The 6,537-nt window shown below is 45.1% G+C and overlaps 1 long non-coding RNA gene across 1 annotated transcript; it reads left to right on the forward strand.

The window, feature by feature from the left end:
- The first annotated feature begins 2,412 nt into the window (after positions 1-2,412).
- LOC113491482 lies at positions 2,413-4,360 on the forward strand. Its single transcript, XR_003400419.1, has 3 exons — positions 2,413-2,576; positions 3,795-4,056; positions 4,249-4,360. It is a non-coding gene; the product is annotated as an uncharacterized LOC113491482 (long non-coding RNA).
- Positions 4,361-6,537: the final 2,177 nt, after the last annotated feature.

Here is a 6,537-nt window from a genome sequence, read left to right on the forward strand (position 1 = left end):
GGATTTACCCAGGAGGAGCTGGTAGTGGTGATAGCAACACACATTCACAGAGGGTTTTTTATTCCTTGAAATGCATACTCACAACACTTTTTACTTAAAGAATGGAAGAAAGAAAAAACACCCCAAACCACCACCCCACCCAAACATGTCAGTTTTTAAAATATGGCCATTCTATTCCTGGATTGTTTTTTTAGTGCTGCACCATTAAATGCAGAAGTCTTTTCCACTTCCCTTTCCCCTCTCCCCTTCCTGCAGCAATATACAGATGGACCTTAGAGAGAGAGAGGAGGGAAAGGTGCCCTGTTGATCCTTGTGAAGATGTTGCTTTTGTTCTTTCTTTGTTACTAGATTATAAGATGAAAACAGATGTTTCTTCTCTTTACAACGCACCGTATGGCCTGTCTAAACATAAGGAGAACAGCACTTCTGCAGACAGTGCTAAGTCTCATCAAGGCTGGAGTCAGCTTTATCATGAGGCAGTTGCATTGTGGTACATACTTTGATAAAACCTGCATCCAAAGTCCCACAGCATCACGGTTCAGAATTTAGTTGGCTTCTGTTTCCCTTACAAAAGTGTAGTTTCCAATATTCTCTAAAATTATTAAATGACTGAATGAATAAGGGAGTGGGGGACATACGTGTTCATCTGCCTGCCTGTCTTTCCTGCACACAAAACAAACGTATGTCCATTTGTTTCAGAAAAATGGTTTGCTAGAGATCTACCATCCAGGGGTTCACATGTAGGGAAAACCTTTTGCAGAAGATTGAGTGCTTTATCTTGTGAGTGAAAATATTAAGAGTGAAAGCAGGCAATAGATTTTGCTTTTTAATCCAGGTAATGTTTGTTGTTGAGATTTTGTTACAGTCATTATTTGTAGGTTGGGATCCTCCTTTTTCAAGTTTCTAATGTTGTGGCTGCCTGACATAGGAAAGAGCTTTCCTTGGGTAGAAGACAGGAGTGTTGGAGTGGGCCCTGGTTTTGTGAGTAGGAATGTTGAGGACACAGGGATACTGGCAGATGGGAAACCCTGAGTATCGCTTGGCCAGAGTCACCGGCGCACGGGGAGGAAAAATCCAAGTCCAAATTAATACGCTCGTTTAAACAGTTAAAGCCTTGAAAGCATTCACACTAACAGTCAATCATGTTTCTCATTTAGCAGTTGTGTTTCTCCACAGGACGTTCCTGAAAGTTTGCAGGGAAATAACTTTGGCTTTTTATTTAAAGCTTTTTTTTTTTTTTTTTCCCCTAACAAAAATAACCTTTATGCTTTTCTCTTGCTTCAGCGTAAGCCTGGAAAATCTTGACTCCTGAGCACCAGATGGGTTAATGCAATAACATTTCTCACCAAAACAGCTGATAGTGGCCAGGTGCTATCTGACTAGTGCTCGATGCCAGTGACCCTCTCCCCTCATCTGGGCGTTTTTGGATGGCAGTCATACAGCCCCAGAGGCCGCACCAGAGTGGCTAATTCACTGCCCGAGGCATCTGCTCCTTGGCAAGCTCCGTGGGCATCTGCATAGGTGGCTCTGCAGAGCTTTTCTTTCTGTCACAGGGCCAGGTACCTGGGGGCACAGCGGGAGACCTGCTTTGCTGTTTTTTTCTTTTCTTTGGGGTTTCTGGAGCTTCCTGAATAAACCGAGAGGCGTTTTCTTTATAAGGAATTGGCTGTACATCCCATATGTCCTTCTATTGTTCATGCTGGGATAATCTGCACTGAAACAGGATCTTTGTTTCCGGCACCCCTGTCTCTCTCCCTGTACGCAGGCTGAAGTCATAACCCTCTCCGGGCGCCCTTAACGTTGGTTACTCTAGAAGCAATTGTGTTTTTGTAGACAGCTGTTTATAATTTCAGGTCTATGAGGGAATGAGTGACAAATTTAAAGAAACAAAGCTACTTGGGAGACTTTACCCTATTTGCTGGAAAGAAGTAAGGAAAGTTTTGGGAAAATAAAACAGCTGGAAGGCAAGGAGGCATCACAAGAAGTGGGTCGTTGCAAAATGAACCTTATAAGGGAATAGCTGCTTGGTGTCACCAAATTTAGAGGACTAGATGTAGAAAGGCGTAGTAGATAATTGCGTTTTGCACCAGCTTGAGGCAGGAAGCAGGATGAAACAGTTCTGCAGCTCTTGTAATAAGCTATGATGTGGATAAACCATGTGCTATTTGGGTTTTTTTCAGGAACAGAAAAAAGAAGTCTCCCCCTCTTGCCATTCACCAGCAGGATGGCAGCATTCACCTTTCCTCCCCCACCTTCCTCAGGCCCATCTTCTGTCTTCCCAGTCTCAGCTCCCCTTGTTTTCACCACAGTTTACACACAGTCCCTCCCAATCCTTTCGGTGAGGTGATGGGTGGACGTTGGGGTTGTGTGCTTAATGGTTTTTATCTGTCGCTCTTTGCTTCCTAGTGAGTGTTCCTGTGGGCTTCCCAGTGTTGCTCCCTGGTGTGGGACCTTCACAGGCTGCAGTTCCTCAGGGGCGTCCCTGCCCCAGTATGTGTTGCCTTCTTGAAGAGTGCGTCTCCAGCCGTGCCCCTCAACACTGTCTCCCTCCACATTCTCCTAATGCTTCTCTTCACGTAAGTCCTCACATGTCTTCCCTGTATTTTTCGTGCATCTCTTCACCTGTCTCCAAACACACCTCCTCACTTCGCTCCTCTCCTCAGGGCTGCCATTCATGATTAAATATGTCAGAATGGAGGCACCACATGCTCCTTTGGTTGGAGTTTTGGCTCACTGTGGGCCATGGGGGGCAGCCGTGACTGGCCCAAGGCAGTTCATGGCCTCCTCCCACACAGGTCACCCCCACAGCCCCTGCCATTTAAACCCTGCCCGTTTTGCCCAATTTACCTCCTTTTTCTCTCTGCCCAACAACCTGCCCATCTCCTGCAGTGCAGTGCTGGCTTCTGTCTCTAGGTTATCCCAGGATTTACTTGCAAGCAACATTACTCTTAAAGCATAGGTGATTATCTTGTATGAGTTACATACTGGAAAAAACGTAGGTTTTTTTCCCACATCAAACCCGTGTTCCTGGAATCACTTGATTAAACTTTCACTATATTTTTAATACAAACTCATAACCCTTGTGCTTAAAGAGAAAATCTTGAAAATGTAAACTGTAGAAGGCAAATAAAAAAAGAAATACGGGAATTATTTTCGTCTCTTGGCTTTTGGAGCCAATTCATAATGTGTAAGCCCTAAGGGTTTGCAATACCATGGAAGGAGCTGCTTCTCTGTTGTGTCCATATCTGCAAAACTATAATAACCTCTGTAATTCTTTTGTGTTACATCCCTACCAAATATGTTAGTTTACATTTCAGCACATTTTTGTCTGCTTAGGTCACAGCCTACAGTGCTCTACAAATTGCTAGTTGAATAGATACATGCACAGTGGTAAGAATGGACTTGCTGCAAAGCATGGTCTGTGGCAATGAAGAAAAATCTGGATTTAAAAGAAAAACTGCCACTGATGTTGCCCTTTATAGAGAGTATCATGGGAAATGAAAATGCTCAGAATCTCTGAAAGTATAAGCTCTTAATTCTGAGTCTCTTCTGCAAGACATTTTTCTTAAGAAATACCTAGCTCTGCATTTTCCCCCATAATGCTATCTTCACCTTCCTTCAGCAAGTTCAAAAATTTCTTAATGTGCTTGTCAAGCCTAACTCAGCTGTACCTCATTCAGGGAGATATCACTCCCAGAGTTTAATATCTTCAAGACAGCCAAACCTTTCCTATTTTAATGCTAAAAGCTATTTACATCAGAAACTGTTAACCGAGAAACTAATTTCCATTCCAGGGATGACCACGGCTACACTTTAGACTTCCTGCAGAGATGGGTCTTTCAAATCCATGTTTTGCCCTCAAGATTTTGTCACATGTTGAAGCATTGACCCTCCAAACAGTATAGACCTACAGTTTACATGCTGTAGCAGCGTATGTAACTGTAGCAGTGTGTAAGGGAGGAGGAATGCACCAGGCTGCTTACTCCTGCTCCTTTTTCTGGATAGAAAAGCACCATCGCTCATCTTGGGGCCTTGCAGGAGAACATCAACACAAGGGTAAGTCTTCATGAATAAACATCATGTCAGATTTTCCCTGCTCTTCCTCAGTGGGTTGTTATGACTATACCTGTGGAAGCTCTGGACGAGGAGGTTTTGCTTTCCTTTATTCACTACTCAAAACCAACTTGAGGGCATAGGTAGTTGTGATAGCCACAGAGGTGTGGCAGCCTCACCTTGTGTTTATCTTAGGCTCCTCCATACACCTTCAAATGGCAACACAACCCCTTCCTGCAGGTGTGAGGGGGGATTTGGAAAGATAGATGTGAAGGCATGGAGAAGGGTGGCTGGATCAGAACTCGGGTAAGCTGCTGCAAGACCACTCTTGATCCAGTTCCAGCAAATTCACCCAGTGAGATACATCTGTGTAGTTCTTTTGGATGTGTGGAGAGGGAGGTCAGGCTTGAAGTTTAAGCCTGGAACTGTGTGCAAGTAAGCAAGGTGTGCTTCTGAAGGGTGAAGAAACCACCTTGAAAGGTTATGTATGAAAATGTAGGTGTCCAGGGCTAAACTAGCCACTCCAGGCCAAAGCTAAATGCATTTTAAGGTGTTCTTAAAATTGAGACATTTGATTTGATGTGGTTTAATGAATTTGTGTGTGTCCTCAGTCTGCCATGAACTGTAAAACCAGTACAATTCTGAGGTATAAACAAGACCTAAAACAAGAAAACAAAAATCTCAGTAGATTCTTAGTCTTTAGTTAGTCAGGAATTATTTCCTCTGTGCAGTAGGTGTGGTCTGTTACAGAACTACAGAGCAGCGGAAAAAGCTTTTCAAATATGAAGGCTGAAGGGGGGGCCGTACTGTCCTGAGTATTACATGCCCTGACAAACAGATCATTAGTTCTAGCTTCTGGAGTCAATTAAATATGGAAAATAATCTGGGCGCTCATGTAAAAACAGAAAAAAAGTATGCAAGGGCATGCTTTGGAAACTTTGGGAAGTTGAAGTCAGACTTGCAACTTCTGAAGCCCTGATTCATGGTTCCTGAATGTGTGGGATTGCTGATGTGGTCAAAGATTTGTCCCTTAAAGCATGAAAGGCAAGTCACTTCCCGGGGGACTCTGATGAGGCATGGCTTGCTTGTGCAGCGTGTTGGAAGCCCATAAGCTCTACATTCCCAACGTATGCATGTGTGTGGGGAGAGGTCTCCCCATTTTGTTAATTCTTTTTTAACACCTCGATAGCTATCAAAGCACTGGTTTCTACCTCACTCCTTCCTCACTGCCCATCTTCCATGTAGACCTTGCTAGCAACACACTGTTATTTTCTCCCCGGTTTTGGGACTTGGCTGCAGATGTCACCTGGCTCTTCCACGTTCTTGCTGATGTCCAGGCTGTTCCCAAGGAGCAGTCATCAGAGGAGGACTTTACTAAATGACTAATCCAAGATCAAACAGCGGGGCAGTAGCAGAGGCAGGAACTGAAATCAGGTCTTCTGACTCAAGTTTCTCTTGGCTGCAGTCCCCAGGTTACACGGCAGAACTCATTTGTGCTGGAAGTTTCAGCAGTCGCTGAGACAAAACTTCATTTTCTTTCCCCGAGATACCATATCTGTGTCATCCTGTTCTCTGCCTACTAGGAAGCAGCTTCTTAGCATTTGACTTTAAAAAGGGAAGGCGAGCAGGAGCTGTTTCTAAGTGGTTACACTCTTTTGATCGATGAGAGAGGTGAGCCAGAGTGTGTTCCAGTGACCTCCTGCTATATAAAAGCTTGGCCTGCCTGACAGGACTTCTGGCTGCTGAGTAGCTGTGAGTCACAGCCTTTACCGCTTGGATTCGATGCGGATTTTTACATCAGACGCTGCGGAAACGAGGTGGCCTCTCAAATATTTGCATTGCTTGGCAAGCTAGGGTAAACGGGGGTGGATTCAGGAAGTTCTGGCAAGGGCAAGCACAGCTGGTGTTAAGGTCTTTGCAGGGCTCCTTTGTGTGTGTGTGCATGTGTGTGTGTGTTTGTAGGAAAATAGTGAGGCCCCTTGATTTTTTTCCAGCCAAGGTTCCTGGGAAAGGATGAGTAATCTGGAGATTTCCTGTGACTTTTGGAGTGAAGAAAAAAAAAGAACACGTCGCCTTTTGGGGAAATCTTCTTGGATCTTCCACCATCCCACTTTTCCCTGAGCAGCACAGAAAGCCTCTCAGCTGGTCTCAGTGCAGCTTTGTTTATTGCTTGCTCGGTGGCCGGTGGGTACTGCTCAAGAACAACATGAGCTGTGCTCTGCAAATCACTATTTTCTGCCCTCGTTTGCCTGGAAAGCCCAGGATCTGAGCTGTACCCTTCCCACGGCCTCCTTGTGCGTGTCCTTCAGGAGCAAAACTCTGCGGTGGGCGCGGGTACTGGTGCTCGAGGTGTGCCTGGCTCGGGATGCTGGGAGCCTTTCCCTTTCATGTCTGAGAGCATCAGCTCTGCGAGGGAGGGACTGTGTGGCCGTGAAGTATTTTTTTGCCCAGCACCTAGCATGGCTGGCTTCGGGCTCATGACTG

The sequence above is a fragment of the Athene cunicularia genome (genome assembly GCF_003259725.1).
Source record: "Athene cunicularia isolate RWA chromosome 1 unlocalized genomic scaffold, athCun1 chr1_part2, whole genome shotgun sequence".
Lineage (NCBI taxonomy): Eukaryota > Metazoa > Chordata > Aves > Strigiformes > Strigidae > Athene > Athene cunicularia.